This window comes from Cuculus canorus, chromosome 4 (genome assembly GCF_017976375.1).
Source record: "Cuculus canorus isolate bCucCan1 chromosome 4, bCucCan1.pri, whole genome shotgun sequence".
NCBI classification, from domain to species: Eukaryota; Metazoa; Chordata; class Aves; order Cuculiformes; family Cuculidae; genus Cuculus; species Cuculus canorus.
Genome location: NC_071404.1, coordinates 4,793,380 through 4,810,719, shown reverse-complemented (window position 1 = coordinate 4,810,719; position 17,340 = coordinate 4,793,380). Strand labels below are relative to the sequence as shown.

The 17,340-nt window shown below is 38.6% G+C and overlaps 1 protein-coding gene across 2 annotated transcripts in view; it reads right to left on the bottom strand.

Annotated features, from left to right (window-relative positions):
* CTNNA2 (catenin alpha 2) overlaps window positions 1-17,320 on the bottom strand; it is a 520,003-nt gene extending 502,683 nt beyond the window's left edge. For both annotated transcript variants that reach the window (XM_054064692.1, XM_054064693.1), the window contains exon 1: window positions 17,181-17,320. The gene's annotated coding sequence lies outside the window, so the exon portion shown is untranslated. The remainder of the gene's footprint in view (window positions 1-17,180) is intronic.
* Window positions 17,321-17,340: the final 20 nt, after the last annotated feature.

The following is a 17,340-nucleotide window of genomic DNA, read 5'->3' as shown; positions in this document are numbered from 1 at the left end:
ATTCATTCCAATATTTGCAGATTTGCAGATGTCTAAGGCAGCACTTCCCAAGTTTAATTAAAACTTTTCTGATCTGTGCATCTGTTAAAAGCAAAAACATACCACAAAAAAAAAACATTGCCCCCAAATGCAATAATAACAAACTACATGCTCTGCTTCATAAAGCTGGATTTCATTCACAAATATATCAGGTTTATTCTCAACAGAAGATGACTCACTGCAGTTCATTCCCTTCAGTTTTCAAACGTTTTGTCAATATTTGCAGGAAAGTGAGGATAGTTTGCTTGTGAAAAGGGGGAGGTTTTTATAAACTAAGAGCCTGCAAAAGATGGAAGCATTTTACTGGTACAGAAAAGAATATTTAGTAACAAAGACATAATGTCATTGGGATTTATCCATGTCTTGCAGAGTAACAGCAAAATAATAATAATGAGACATTGTTACTACATGAAGGTAAATTATCAAGTAAGTTTGGCCACATCTAGAGGTAAATATCAACCATTTATTGACAGCGGTTGACCGAGATTAGTTTTATTTACAGAAGAAATGAACAGAAAATAAACAAAGCCACAAAAGCTTACATTTTCTTTACTCAATTCTATACCAATACGCTTCTCTCGGCCAAAATGCAATGGAGAAAGCGAGAATGCTGAAAACAGTAAAAAACAGAATTTACTCTCAGTCTTTCATCCCCGCCTATTTTTATGTTATTTGACAGGCAGCCACCCTAGCAGCCCCTAAAAAGTAAGAACATCACAAATCTTACTTTCATTGCCCTTTTCATAAAAAGCTCTTCTAAAGCTCATGTTTCATATGTCTCCTTACTCAAGATAGTTTTTACTCTAATGTAAACTTTATAAAGATACAGGTATTTTAAACAGCCTTTCTTGTTGCGTTTCCCAGTTGCACATAACAGCTTCCAACCTCTCTTTCGTAAGTCAGAATTCCTTTCACTCATTTTTATTTCTTAATGTGAGCCAGAAAAATGCCTCAATTACTTTTTAACTCTCCATTCGGTATATCACAGAAATCTCTTCCAATCAAACAAAGGAAATAAAGACAGTTGTAAGACACAAAACAGCTTCTTACAATAACAAGGAAACATGTACAGAGATCTCCGTTTTTCTCAAAAGCACTCAGGCAAAGCTCTATGATTTTACCTCTTTTGGGGAAAAAATAAACTCCACAATTCCCTTAAATCAGTCCATAGGCTACTGCCTGTATTATCAATCATAGCTATTACTCAACTCTACATGATTCCAGTATCCACAGGCCTCTCCAGGCACTGTTAGAAAAAGCAGGAAGACCGTTCTTCAAACTCAAATACATTTAACTCTACCAGTGGCAGATAAGAGAGAGCAAACAAAAAACCCCAAATAAATAAACAATACATATATGTAGGTCCTACCATCTGGGGGTAACCGATGAGGTTACTCTTGTTGTACTCCCGTGTCTTCAATGAATGTTTACTTCTGCTGGCTTTACAGAGTTGGAAAAAAACAACTCACAAATGGGAGCACGGAATTAGTATGTTGAAATCCAAGCTTTTTCCGTTAGTAACCTCCATCATATTTTCTTGAAGGCTGCTTTTCTAGAGCTACTTGGAATACAATGGGAGACAGACTCCAGCTGACTTGTTCGCACCTCTTCCTAAATAAGACTATGATCATATTCCATTTTAGTGTCCTTTGGTGCAAGATCTGTGATTCCCTGCCTCAAAAGCAGTCTCAGCTAAGGAAAGTCAAGGTAGCTGCAAGATACAGAACCTGACATTTATGACTATTAGCCTGAATCAATTACTTGATCTCCAGAGCCCCCAGGTTAAGCTTCTTTTAAAAGATTCCAGTACTAAACCCAAACAAACAAAAATCCCCTTTAAAATTGTTTTTCTATATTTCACCTTATATGGATCTTTGGCTAAAGGAAAATGATTGCTATTTTCAAATAACATCTGTTTAAAATTGATCACAGGAGCTTATAATGTCCAGTGAGATTACTCTCTCTTCCCTTTTTTCCCCATTTACCACTACATTACTATAGAAAACCTTAGCTGTCTTTCTTGGATAGTTACTGTTTGACCTCTAGAAGCAAATTATTCAACAGTGTTTATCGTAAGTAAGTCACAGAAAAACAGTCACGTGAGCTGCAAGCTCCCAAATAATAAAAATCTTATCACAAAGGGCTCTCGTTTTCTTTGCCTCTGAATTACCCCAGTCTTTGAGACAGATGCTATACAATTCAGGATGAAGAAAGAGACCTGCTGTGGGGAAAACTCCGTTTTTGTCTTAAAACACGTTCAAACCACGTAATCATTAAAAAAAAAATAAAGTAAAAAATTAGCTGTTTCTGGTTTGTCACCTCTTGGATTTAAATGCAAGTAGAAATACAGGCTCCTTGCTCATTACGGGATGTTTATGAAACTGCACAAAATTAATTCACTGTGCTGGACTGTGACAGCAAAGCTGCTGGAAACCCACAATAAAGGAGACAGTGATTTAATTTCCAACACACCTCAGTGAACCGCAGGTGGTTGCTATTAAAGAGAGGGAGAACCAGCACTGGTGACAAGTCTGCTCCAGCCTCCCTCTTATCTAGGGCACCCATTTGGGTGGAAGGGCTATAAACCCCAGGAGTCATGGATAAAAAGTGACATTCTTTCTAGAGGACAGGCAGCTGTTGCTTAGAAACTGTTTACAGACAGATCCTGCTGGTCTATCTAAAAAAATTAGGTCATTCTTGGCTCTAGGTAGAAGAGATCTTTATTGATACAAAATCCTCCACATCGTGTCTTTATATTTACTGTCAATAGTTAACAATGCTTTAGGAAAGCTGCTTGGATGCTCTTTTTACCAATGACTGCACTTTTCTAATGGTAGAATTACCGATTATGAAACCATTTGGTGGCCAAACAGAGTGGATTCACACCACAGGCCACTTAAGGGGCTGAGCGTAGGCTCCAGGACCATCTTAGGAGAGGACTGGGATCAAAAGTGAAATCAAAAGAGGAGGGGGGAAGTGCTGTTAATCTTCTGATCCATCTCAGTTGTTGCAGAGGAAAAAAAAAATCTCAATATTAAGAAAAGAACATGCCAATATCACTAAGCTAAGAGAAGCTTCAGTTCTACTTTATAAATGTATGATGAAACCAGATCTACTGAAATAAAAGAAGAAGGAAAGGCCATAACACTTCTTTGAAGCCACAAGGGAACAAAGTTGGTCTGGAAGAAGAGAGGGTGAGGTTTGCTTTGGATCATTTTATCAAGAGAAACGTACAAGGAGCTCCTAAGTGTTCAAAAGCTGCAAGCACATTGAGCACTTAGTGCACAAAGAAAACAAATTAGTTCAGAGAAGATCGGAGAGAAAAATTATATCAGTCCAGAGCCAGTTTTCTCCTCTCCATAAATAATCCATGGTTGAACAGTTTTTCCTCATATAAATAACTATATTTATAAGAAGCCTCAAGTAACAAGGCTCTTATATCATTATTCACTTAAAAACCACTCCAAAAATTCAGACAAATCACTGCTTTCTAACTAAAAGAAAATAAAATGCACAGCTTGTGGTAATAAACAGCTCATTGTCATCATTCCAGAGAAAGTCATCTTTTTCTCTTCACTTAAAAATAAATGTACTACAGGCCTGTTTTCTTATATTAAGCAAATCGTAACAAGCAAATACAAGGAGAATGAGTACCGCTACATGGCACTTAGGGTAGTGATGGTCCAGATGTGATAGTGAGAACCCCAAAACACAAAGCTGGTGTTTTAGAACAAGTGCCTCCAGTTTAAATTTCAGGGGCAGATCTCAAACCCAGTTAACAAAGCACACATTCTCTATAGTGTCGACGTTAAGGTCACCATTTCATTCTTTAGGCAGGAACAATACGGACCACAGAGCATGTGTAATTTAATCACTGTTGCTTAATTCAAAGGACAAACACAACCTCGTGTTCTGACATCATGAGTGATAAAGCAGCTCTCTTAAGTTGACTTCTCGAAACCATACGTGAAGTTAACACACCAGATACTCGTTTGGGTTTCAAGGGTTATCACAACGCAACACGGGTTCAAAGCTTGTGAAAACTGTTCAACTACCTCATTCAATGCATGGCTTCCCACTGAAGGTAGAGCCTAAACAGGATCCCATCCTGCTCCCATATGCTAAAAATATTGACAGAAACAACAACAACAAAAAAGCCTTTTATGAACTACAACTATTCTTACCTGCAAATTAATCTACAAATATATATTTGATAAGAATAATCACACAAAGAACACTAATTATTTACAAAATTGAGGATAATGTGGCCCATTTCCCAATAGTACAAAAAGCCACACAGGAGTCTTGAGAAGCGTGGAGGAGAGGTCAGCTTGATCTTTATTCATGTATTTCTGTGCTTATCTACACGGAAAGCAGAAATATTTTCAATTTAGCCCCCTGTCAGGATTTCTGGATTTTAAAATGACTGTTAATGAAACCACAAACCTTCATCTCAAAAGCAGTAACAAAAATATCAGTAGGACAGTAAATATTGGACTACAGCAACTCAGAGCAGATGCACAGCAAAAAAGCATCTCCATACGTTCAGTTGTCTTGAGATAAAACACAAGGAATAACAGATTCCACTTTACTGAGGTCTCACTACAACGATTAGCATTTGCTAACAGTTTTCACACAAACGCAGCTCTTAAAAACTATTGTTTTCCTTTAGCTTGAGAACAAAACTTAACACAAAATAGTTCAGCATTGGAACTCTTCATTAGTTGAACTCAAAAGCTACACAGAAATCACCCAAAGCATACATAATTATTATAATAAAAAATAAGGTTGTCAGTTTTTTGTCTTTTCCACACCACTCTGCAAAATTCAGTTTTAACACATTCAAATGTTTTTAATTTAAAAAAAAAAATCAACATATAATTTTCTTCAACTTATTTAGAACTATATTGACTTACACTTTTGGGACTGAAGTTTGGACTGAAGTTTGGACTGAAGTTGAGGATTGTCAATAGACAAACACTTTCTTCAACAAAACTAAAATTTGTTGGGGTTTTGTTTTATTTTGCGCTTTCAAGTGAGAGCACCTTGATAAATTAGGCCAAAACCCCAACACTTTCTTTAGTAGTGATTAAACACGTAAAAGAACTGCACATGGTAGTATCATTATCATGACAGAAGAAATCCAAGTGATTACAAACTTTCATCAAATTCATCTATTTTAATTCATGGGTTCAAAAATGAAAATTCAATGGTCATTCATCACACACCAAAATTTGCTTGGAGAAACAAATAATGAAATCTCTCTAACTTATTGAAAATGATCACCATCCTTGACCTATCTTGCATCTCATCTCACAATGTTTTCCATAGTGCTCTCTGTATTTAGAACCACTGGCTCACAATGAATTTAGATTTTTCATACAGAATATTCTTTATATGAGACGCATACATCTGTAATACAGATAATTTTAAGACAATATTCATAATGTTGTCTTAATGTCATTCATTTCCACTTATCTGAGGGATCTCAGGAACGTCAGGACACTCACCAAATTTCAAGATTTCATGTCCCTTGCCACACTAAAGACTAGCCAAGAACTGTGGCTCCTCCCATAGCACTCTGCCACCTACATGAACACCATTGGAGAGAAATCTAACGAAACTCATCAAGTATCTCAACGCTCTGATATGGTTGGGTTTTTTCCAGTCATTGAGATGAGCTATAGAATCATAGCACCTTTAAAGGTCTTCTAGTCCAACCCCACTGCAGTAAGCAGGGACATCTTCAACTGGATCACGTTGCTCAGAGCCCTAGCCAACATGACCTTGAATGTTTCCATGTTTACTCTTTGGGTAAGAGCTTTGCAACATTAATGGAAATTCCATAATTAATTTTAAAGGCTCAGAGATATAATTTTGCATCATCTGACTGTCCAAATTAGATCCTTAGCTGAGACACCCAGAAACCCTTCTGCAACGCCGGAAGAGGCCTCCAGTAACATAAATCTTTCTACTTGGTCATTGCGAAGCCTTTCTCGCGTTCTACGCATTTCTTGAGATCAGTGAAACATATTTCAGACTCTGGGAACCTGAATTTTTAATTGTACAAAGGAAGTTAATCTACACAAGACAGTTGTTTGGGGTTGATTCTTTTATTTACGCACTTTACTCTTATTTAAAGAGTATTTCCAAGTATTTGAAGCTGTTGAAGTAACAGATCTTTCTCACAACAGCTACGTGTTGACTGTATTCCCTGCATCTCAAGCTGTAATGGTCAAAAGGGGACTTCAGTTCTAAGTAACTTCTAAGTAAAGTTACATAGAAATTATTAAAAATACATCTTTAAAAGAACAACCGCAAAATTCTTTTCTCGCTTTCATGACCTTGGTTTCATCCCAAGAAAATAAAAACTTCTTAAAGAAGAATAGCAATGAAAGAGAAAGATCCAAACCAGTGCAACCGAGAGCTGAGAGGACAAGGTCACTCAGCATCTTGGAGATCCAGGTTCAAAACTCTCAATTCAGACCATTAATTTCTATCACTCTTGAAGAAGTGATTTTAAACTCCAACATCTTATTTCTTTGGGGAGTGTGGCTTTCATCCTTCTTTAGAAGCTGTTCCTTTTGTGTAATTAAATGCCAGTTATTCTGATCCACCCTTGTCCTAATCATTGCAGAGTTTGCCTTGCTCATGTTCTGTTTCAAGAAATACTTAATTATTGTGGACTATCTCCTAAGGGTTGATGAGGAAAGGCCTTAGCCATGACAAATGCTGCAACACCTTTAGAGTACAACAAATCTATCTTCTGGATATAATGGCAACAGAATGGACGTCACACCATCTCCAACGCTTTTATGGAAAAAAGAAGAGATCCCAATTTTTACATCATGATGGAAAACTGCTAAAAAAAAAACCAGAAACCAGAAATAGTCCTCTCTGGTGTCTTCCCTCCTGACTGGCTGATCATTTTATGGAAAACTGGCCGAGAAGCTCTTCTTGGGCTATACAATTTTTGTTTCTTCTGGCTGACTGTCAACCACCCAGCAAAAACAAACTCATTAAGCTGACAGGAGACCTGAACACACTCATGCTGTCAGTGCATCTTGGCATCAGTCTCCTAAACCTAAAAGCTATAAAGTAGTTCAAATAAAGTTAATCTGACTCCACCCTTAGGATGCAACCAAGTTATTAAGGGTCAGCCAATCTAAAGTCGGCTTCTTCCAGCAGCTGAGCTAAAAGGTACAACTTCAGTACCTGTCAAGCCAAACGAGTCCTCAAACTAGTAGCAACTAAGGAGAACACGTAGTGCGTAGCATCAAAAAAGCAGCTTTGTGTCATCATTACAGCTCTCAACCTAATTTTGTTTCCAAGCCTGCTATTTTTGCATCCAAAACACACTGCTTTTCATGTGCTGAATCTGTCCACACATTATGATTTTCTGTTGCTGCCACCAAATGTGTAGCTTGCTGAATGGATACCCAGCTTAAGGCTCACACGAACGCCAGTAATCAGTGATGTTTCTACTTAAAGCAAGAAAAAAAGTCACCATGACTACTGCAGTCACTCAGCCTTCTCAGCTACTTCAAGGCATTAATTCTGAAGGCTTTGGGGCTACATTTGCACAAAATGTATGCTTCCATATTACTCTGTCATGTAAATTAGGTTATGCTGCAGAGTTGGAGATCACCTGGGATGATACAGTATTTCTGGCTGGCATTCCAAGAAGGCTCTGCAAGAAGCAAGGTGATAGATTCTCTGATTGCATTAAGGAAATTATAATTGACTATATTAAATATAATAAAATTTTATAATGAAATGCTATTTCTTGCCCTGCCAACTGAAGGTAAATATTGAACACAGATACCCTTTTCTTTTCTGATTCTTAGGCTGTATTCGTAAACAAAAATACTGTTGGTAGTAAACACAGAATAACAAAGCAAGTCAAAAATTATCGTAAGGCTGCAGAAAAAGCTTTGGAAACGTACTTCCATTATTTAGAATATGAGGAAAGCACAGGGGAATGATAAAATTTATATAAGGTTTGATGCTGGTTATCACACAGACAGACAATCCTGCTCAGAACTTGTGTCCTGGGTGCTCTTTAGCGCCTAGAAAGCAGCTGTACGGTTCCATTACTCTGACCTGCACTGACCCCGTATTCCCTGGGATCAGGCCTGAAGGCAAGAATTTGAATTTGAGTATAAAAGAAAAAACTTTGTTCAAGGATGCAAGTAACCTAAAAACTTTTCAGAGTGCAAGAGCAGATCAAAGATCCAGCATGCTCGCTGTCTTAGCCATACGTTGAATTCTCCCCAAGCCATGCAAGTAAAATCAATTTGTAAGACAGCAATAGTCTTTATCTCTCTTTTTTTTTTTAATGCTCCTGTTCTTGCTACATATCAGATGCGACCCAGAAACAATATTTAGCAATGAATGAAGCAGGCTTCAATTTTCCATGGGCAGCCCACCCAAGTACAAGTGACAGCTTTGCATACTGAGCCCCCTGACTACTGCTCCCAGCTGACAAGAATCCTCGTTTGAATCTATTTGTTCCTATTCTACCCCTACACAGCCTTTTCCTCCTTCATTCACGAACTTCCTGACAATTTTTTTTTTCTTAGAAGTATTTCTTCGTAGCATCTGAGAATGCAGATTACGGAGATAATAGATACGTTTAAAATTAGACTAAGCAGCTGTAAGTTTACATTTGCATTTCTGACTTGATTATAGTAAGCGCTCAAGACCATTTGTATGAGAACTAGAAATGAGTTCATATGCTGCAATAAAAATACACGAATCCCTCTCACTTCTACCCCAATCAAAAAAAAACAAAAACCTGAGTAACAAATGGCCGTTGTTTCATTCAATTCTGTAAATTCATTTTAAAGGTTCACTTACGGATTTTAAATGCAAGTATTAAATTAACCAGCTTTCCTATGTTTTACAAATGGAAGAACTCTTCTCCTGCTTCCAGATTTATTTTATTCTGCTTAATTACGTCAAACAGGGCTGCTCATGCTGATGAGTGATAGTCAACAACAGGAAAGCTCAATGATAATTCTTTTAAAGCCAAGCTTGGCTATGTGCACGCACTTTTGGCCCTAAAAGATGGACACATTTTTGGATCATCATCTTTAACCAAAAAAAAAACAGAAAAAAAAAAACCACAGAAAGGAGATACTTAAAACACACATCCTTCCTGCCTTGGGTATTTCTAACGTGAAATTTTAGTTATCTGTTTCATACCTTTCCTCGAAAGGCTGAACAGTTTTTTATTAGTTAAACAGTTAAAATTTGTAACCATCAGTCAAACATTTAAGAAGAGTTTTGATAAAGTCGCTATCAAAATCAAGCACAATTTAAAAACTCACAAATCATTCTTTTTCTATTATGATAAAAATGGAAATAAGCATTTTCATCACATCATCTTTTACAGAAATGCAGAAAAGAAACAAAGTAATTGGCTTCTATATTCAAAGTTTCTCAATAAATATGGTGACAAGTACTAAAGTGACTGCAGTGTCTGCTTCCAGGAGTTTAAGCGCGAGATCTAGTCATCTTAATTCTGCTGCTTTTATCAGGTGAAATAATCAGCTGCTCTATTACACAACACTGCCCATGAACAAATTTCACCTCCGTGCATCAGCCCCATCTTGCCTGCAGACGCAATATTGCATCTAGTGGGGGATTAGTAATGGTTGAGAAAGAGACCCAAGAATTAACCTTGGATAACTTCTCCCAGCTGATCATATGAGGAGAGATCATCCAATAAATGTTCAAGGAAGATAATATTGAATGATAGAGGATATCACCTCCATTCTCTATTCATTTATAGTCATTAACTTAATTATTCTCTATTTATTTATGCTCATCAACTTACTTATTTTCAAAAATCGCTAAATTGACTCAGAAGTTACAGAACACTAAAGTGTCTAAACACTAGTAGACCAAGGAGCAAAACACAAATTGTTTTTCCAGAAGGAGTGAAGGAGAAAAAAACAAAGTAATCTCATCACATATATTTATTTGCCTCAGATTATTTAGGGAAATTAACACTGCAAATAATTTTGAAGAGGTTTAATTCACGTTTGTTTCCTTTGGAAAGGACACAACTATTACTACTAACATGATGATACTACATTGTCATAACATTATGATATTACAATAGAAATAAAACCACTGCTTACTAAAGTTTTGTAGTAAAATTTACTCCATAACCTAATTTGAAAGCTAAATCTTTAGGAAGAAGTCCTTCAGAGTTTCTTTTCATGTTGGAAAACTGATACAAGCACTTTTCTCAGCTCTACACGGGATGAATACAGTTTCTGCTTTTATAATATAAGAAATAAAATATTTCCTAGAATCATAGAACAATTTGGGTTGGAAGGGACCTTAAAGATCATCCAGTTCCAATTCCCCTGCCATGGGCAGGGACACCTCCCACTGGATCAGGCTGCCCAAGGCCCCATCCAACCTGGCCTTGAACACATCCAGAGATGGGCATCCAGAACTTCCTTGAGTAACTTGTTCCAGTGCCTCGCAACCCTCATGGTGAAGAAATTCTTCCTTACGTCTAGCCTAAACCTGCCCCTCTCCAGTTTATACCCATTCCTCCTCGTCCTGTCACTACGAGCCTTTATGAATAGTCCCTCCCCAGCTTTCTTGTAGCTCCTTCAGGTACTGGAAGGTCACTCTAAGGTCTCCTTGGAGCCTTCTCTTCTCCAGGCTGAACAACTCCAGCCTGTCCTCATATGGAAGGTGCTCCAGCCCTCTGATCATCTCTATAGCCCTCCTCTGGACCTGTTCCAACAGTTCCATATCCTTCTTATGTTATGCGTTTCCAATTGATCCATTTCTTATAAGCAAAACAGAGATGACTGAGAGACTCAGCTGCTCCTACTGGGCTGAATGGGCTTCAATGGAGAATTTACATAAAGACAGATTCCATGGAATATAGGAGGGTGGCTTTTGTTAGTAAAATAGAGTATTAAAATTAAAGTTGATTAGTTGTAGAAAAGGCCAAACTGATTAATCCACTTACGAGAAGCTTTAAGTAAGTTAAAAGCTTAAGTCCCACTTGCAGAAGTCATCTGGGCAACTGGGAGCCTATCCTGATTGAAACCACTTCTACTTTCTACTTATAAAAGCACATTCAGATTTTAAGTTCCACTTATATTCAAATTGTCTTCCGTTATAATATTCTTGTTTACTTTAAGCATAATCTAACATACAGTTGTTTTTAAAATGCATAGCTTTAAAGAAAAGGACAAACGCAGGAGAGATATATGTGACATAATAATTATTATATAAACACCAGTGCTAATCACAGATTGCCATATCAATAAAAATAGCTTTAAAATTATCTAAATACAGAGATTCTTTTTGTGTAACTGCAAAATCTACTAATTTTCTCTACCTCTCAAATTAAAAGCCTGTGAGATGTTTTAACTGTTACAGGATTCAGTTTCACTTAACCAAACAATTCTCCTTCCTTAAGCAGCCTGAAAACTTGGGCAGCCTCTGCAGCAATGTTGGAAATGTTTCTCTACTGTTCTTGGTCTTAGAATACTAATGCAAGGGGTGATGTGACTGAAAAGTGAAGCCAGCCAAAAAATATTCCAAAGGAAAAAAAGGAAAAACAACTTGCTGTCAGAAATGCTGATTCAGCAGCATAGAAGTACTTCAAAGAAAGGTGTGCTTTGTCAACACAGCCAATGAAAAACTACTGAAAAGCTTTCCTCCTGCCCCCCGTGAAGTCAAAATGCTTTGTCTGATGACAGGATATGAAATTTGAAACAAAATTTGTATATCAGGAGTTAATGGGGGTGGTGATACCCCTACTCAGGGAAAATAATTTTGCTGCAAATTTTAAACTTCACCATGTTGTTATGACCCAAAATACAACACTGTTCCCAAAGATAAGGATTTTCCAAAAGCCCTGATTTTCAGCCAACTGTAAGTGATGCTCACAAGTTCATTTCCTAGAATAGCTGATGTTTTGTTATGCAAATATGACCTCAACCTGTCCTTCTGTATGAAAACTTTCAAGAATGCTTTCTTGTATAAAACCCTTGTTTAGAACCAGATACCTTAGCATTCTCTCAAGGGCTCATGTATGACGTTAGAAAACCATTTAGCAAACTGAGATGTCAAGCTTTTATCCAGAAAACTGAGACAAAATTCATTTACACCCATCAAGTGCCGAGTCTACCCAACTGAAGATTCAATACAACAGTGTTATCAGTCTTTGAGATATATTTAGATGTATTATGGAATCCCACGAGACAGTGAGTAGCTAGAAAGCAAGAATTACTTTGTTATTAAACACTTCTTTTAACAGGCCAAAATCTGGTTTCTGTTCTTCGCTGTCATGTCATGAACTAATCTGTTATTTGTCTCTTCAATTTCCAGCAATGCTCGAGACACGCTAGACTTCAAAGCGGTTTGATCGTAGCCAGGTTTAGGATGTTGCTGATACAGCTGGAGGACCATCCCCATCAAGAAGGGAGCTCCACAGAGAAACTAGAGTCCCTACTGCCTCAGCTTCCTCCAGAAGCCTACTCTGTTGGAAGTCCTGCCTTGGGAAAGTTCTGGCTGGTCAGCCGAAACACTAATACATTGTTTATCTAATTCCTCAAGAAAGTTTATCCTAGCAAATGTTATGTTTATACAAAATAAACAAGTTTATCTTAATCAAGAAGTAGCTCTTCTCTAGGCTCTAAAATCCCGTGCTTTTGTTGTTACTTTTATCTCCCCCTCCACTTCTATTCTTCTTCTCTCATCTCCTTGCATCTCACCTCAAATCACCTTTAGGGGAACAATTTCTACAGACCTGACCACAAAAATTCTGATCAAGTTATGACCTAAGTAAACTACTGTAATTACTGGTAGGTTAATGCTGTTATTCTTTATTGCTGTACGCCTGCCCTTCCCATTTCCAGCAATATATTATTTATTTATGTATACTTACCCTTCATATTTCCATTTGGTGTTATATCTAAAACCAAAATACGTCCTATACCTTGGAGTGCCAATGAACAAAATATGAAGAAAATAAAGAATCTGATTTCTTACAATGATTTCTCTAATTTCTTTAGCCAAGACCTGAAACATGCTATATTAAAAGGAAAAGTCTACTGAAATGTAATAAATTGTATAGCTGTGTCATTGTACACAGAAAAAAAACAACCTCATACTCGCATGTTCAGACAGCATGTAATACCTAGAAGGCATTGTCATAGCTGCTACAATTTGGCAACGAAACGGATTTCAATAAATACCGCTATTAGAACTCAGAAGTCATAAATAATGAGGAAAAAAAAAAGTATTAAGGCATAACAAGTTACACACTTTTTCAATCAGGAAGTGTAAAAAAAGTGGTAAGTGAGGATGAAGACATTTCTTGGCAACGGGGGAAAAAAAGGCAGTGGGAAGATATGCAAGAACAAAAGAAATCTTAGCACTCACAGGTGTGCTACTAAACAGAGACTTTGCACTAACATTGCACAAGAGCAGATCTAGTCAAGAATTCTGAATTTGCATAGAAATGGGATGATTTGCTGGTAACTCATGAGAATGATTAGCTATTTCTTCAGTCCATTACAAGTACAATGTTGAAATAATATTACTCTGCAATAAACATGTTTGGTCAGCAGGATGACCATAGAAGAGGCTTCTCACCAAAGTGTCTCTGCCACCCACATGAATTTTTAGCAATCCTGAAAATTTCAGAAGTCTGAATGAACACTAATGTTATGACCACACTCTAAAAGAGCTAATGAGACAGTGTTTGTAGCTACAGGGAGGATAAAACAATGGCAGTCCTGAGCAAAACTATAATTTAAGAAAAACTGTATGAGATTCAACTGGTAAAACAGAGCTATATAATAGAATAATAGAAAGTAAAATCAGTGAAAGTTGATCTTCTTACATTAATTGGGTTCTATTCTTTGATACATTAGATATTCCCAATTGGTAAAAAATGTCCTTATGTATGTATAAAAATCTATGGCATTTGGTATAGTAGTCTATGACAGCCTAGTGACAAAATAGCACCAATTAAGCAGGTGAAGAACTGGTTAAGTGATATCTCAAAAAGAAAAAAAAAAGGCTTCACCTTTCAAGAAGACTGCATCACAACATAAGTCAGATTAATGTGGAGTTCCCAAAGGTGGAGCCACTACCACAAGTAAGCTTTTCATTTGTTTGTAAGTCTATATGACATAGATGTGGCACTTAAGGTCACGGTTTAGTGGTGGACTTGGCAGTGCAAGGTTTATGGTTGGATTTGATGATCTTAAAAGGTCTTTCCCAACCTAAAGAAATCTGTGACCAGTCATGATCAAATTTACACAGGTTATAAATGGATAGAATGCTACACAAATGAGAATCAGAAAAAAGCATCAGGAGTGCTTGATACATTCAAACTATGCTAGAAACAAAACATTCTTTAAAACAGCCACGTACAAAGTTACAAAGCTGCAATCAAGAAACCCGTGCTAGTCAACAGAGTGATGAACTCTTGTAGAAAGAAACCGTCCTGCAAAGAGTTTGCCATAGTGAGTGTACCCACAACAGCAGATCAAAATGCAGTGCTGCAGAAAATAAGGGGTTAATATGTAAACGTGATGTATAAACAGACGAGTAACACTAGAGAGGTAATATTCAAATTCACAAATCAGCCAAGGCATTGGCACGCTGCACCCAGCTCACATTTTCAGAAAAATGCTAAAAAGTGGACTTGGAAAATTGCAACCAAGTTGTGAGGAAAATGTATGCAGTGACAATTTTAAAGAATTCTAGTTCAGTTGGGTTTTTAGAGATAGAAAAGAGAGGGAGTACTGTGTTACAGCAGATAAATACCTCCATGGTAAGACAATACTTTGAGTTCTTTAGCATAGTGCAGAAAGACACATCAGCAACCAGTGACTGGAAGTCCAAGCCAAATAACTTAATAAACAGCAAATTCTCCACCTCTTTCTGTCTTCCCATCAAAAATCCAATTTTTCTGGAAAATATGTTTCAGCCAAATGCAAGTTATTACACTCAGAAGTAACCGGATAAAACCCAACCAACTATAATAGTCAAGGGGTCAGAGGAGAAGATCTAATTGCTTCCTTTGGCTTTAAAGCCTCAGTGTATGAATACTCTTGGTTCCCAGCGGCTCAAAGGCATTTCTGCAGTAACATACGTGTTCAACATTAATATTAAAAGAAGAGCTTTCAGAAATCTGCATAAATTAGGGTTGTATTGCCATGCAAAGGCTCAAGTGACACCGGAGCTTTCCTGTTGAGGCTTTTGTCATCAGCCTCAATGGAATTACAGCTCTCTTGTAAGCAGCTGAGGTGGTATTTCTGTAAACAATGATTTACACAACTGAGCGCAGAAGTTCATTCCTCAGGTCAGTACTTTTCCTCCTCTGGAAAAAATTCTATTTGACCTGGAGTGTAAAAAGCCTGATAGAGTATGAAATATCTATCATAGATACTGTGGGTAGAAAGGAAAACCAGGAGCACTGTAAAAACCACAAAGTCAGTAAGATCTGGTTTTTGCATCAGCATTTAAGACTATTTATGCCACTCATCTACCGTGTACTCCAAAACACAAAGCATTTGCTAAAATCCTGACAAGGTAACAGAATCACCATTTCTTAGGGAATACATGCCAAGATAGCATATAGCAGCATGTGTTTATATCACTCAGGCTGATAGAGTTGCTCTACAGCATCAGCTGCCGTGGTATCTATAGATTTCTAAAACAACAGGGGTTTCAAAACATATCTATCCTGATGAAGTATAAACCAACTTCTAACTCAGCAAACGGAGGCTTAAAAAGGGTGAAATCGTCTGAAGCATGCTAACAACTCAATAAACGTTCTGCCACTACACAACTGATGAAAAGAGAAATACAACCACCAATGAATGGGTCATTTCAACTGACGGAGCACCACCTTGAAAGGAAAACAGGCATCGCACACAGAGAGAGAAGCAGGTGCATGGTACCTACTCTTTGCACTGCACCTCACCACAAACACGTAAAAAGTTACTTTCCCGAGCCCTTGGCGTTCCAACACTCCCCTAAGCACATGCATCCACAATGCCAACTCCCAAATGGGTAAGGCTGCCAGGGAAGTCCCGCAGCAGCAACAGTCGCTCCCCACCACCACCAGGTCTAAGCAAAACTTCTTCCACCCCAGAAGCCACAAAAGAATACAGTTTGGCCTTTCGGCCACCATCTACACAGCTTTTTGCCATCCCCAACACGCTCCACGTCAAGACAAAGCCGCACTTTAAACTTCCACTCTTTGCTATCAGAGTAAATCCATCGATGGGGAGCTGGCACCTTTTGAGCTGGATTCCGGCTGGGATATGAAGTGGGTGGTTTGAAAGGTCTCAGACCCTGGAAGAGGCCTAAGAGGGAAGGGATGGAAGAAGCTGCTTTCTGCCACCACCCGCTGCCCCCTCCCCAGTACACGGCACCGCTCCCTGCGCCCCTTCCCCACTGTCTCCCAGCTGAGACAATCCCAGCAGCAGCAGCTGGAAATTAGAGAGACGCACAGGGGATGGATAAAAGGGAGGAAAACCCTCTGATGCCTGAAGAAAGGAGAATAATCAAGGGAAAAAAAAAAAAAAAAGGGAAAGAAAAAGACATAAAATAATATAGAGATAGGTTTCATCTCAAAGTGATGTCAAATAAATAAAGGAATAAGTGAAACAACACATCTTTGACCCTTTCTCTTCTTCCCTAAAGATAATCCCCCTCTTCCAGTAATACACACACACCACCAAATGACCATTAATTCCAACCCATTCTTTAAAGGAAGGGGGATTATCCCTGTCTGTGATCGACTCTTTCTCTTTCGCTCTCCCCCTTTCACCGGGCGAGAATTACAATCGCATTTGGAAAAGGGAGGAAAAATAAAGCGGGGGGTTATTTATTTCTAGCGGGTGCGAAACGTGGGCACGGGGAGAAGGAGTCTGGGGGTGGGGAGGAGGGGAGAAAGGTGGCTAAGGAGAGAAGAAAGGGAAGGAGGACCAGGAAGCGCAAGGAAGGATGAGGGGAAGGCGAGATAAGGGGGAAGGAGGACGAGGGAAGAGGCATGAAAGGAAGGAGCTCGGGGAGGGGATGAAAGGGAGGAAGGGATGAGGGGAAGAAAGGAGGATGCTCTGCCCCGGCCTCACCTCAGCTCGGTGGGTGGGGGTGGGAGAATCTCTCGCCGCCACCGCCTCCTCCGCCTCCTCCTCCCGCTTTACTGACGGGCTGGGTGTGCGGCGCGGCTCCTTCGCCCGGCGCCCGCCTCCCCGCCCGCCTCCGGCCCGAGCCGCTCCCGCTCGGCTCCGA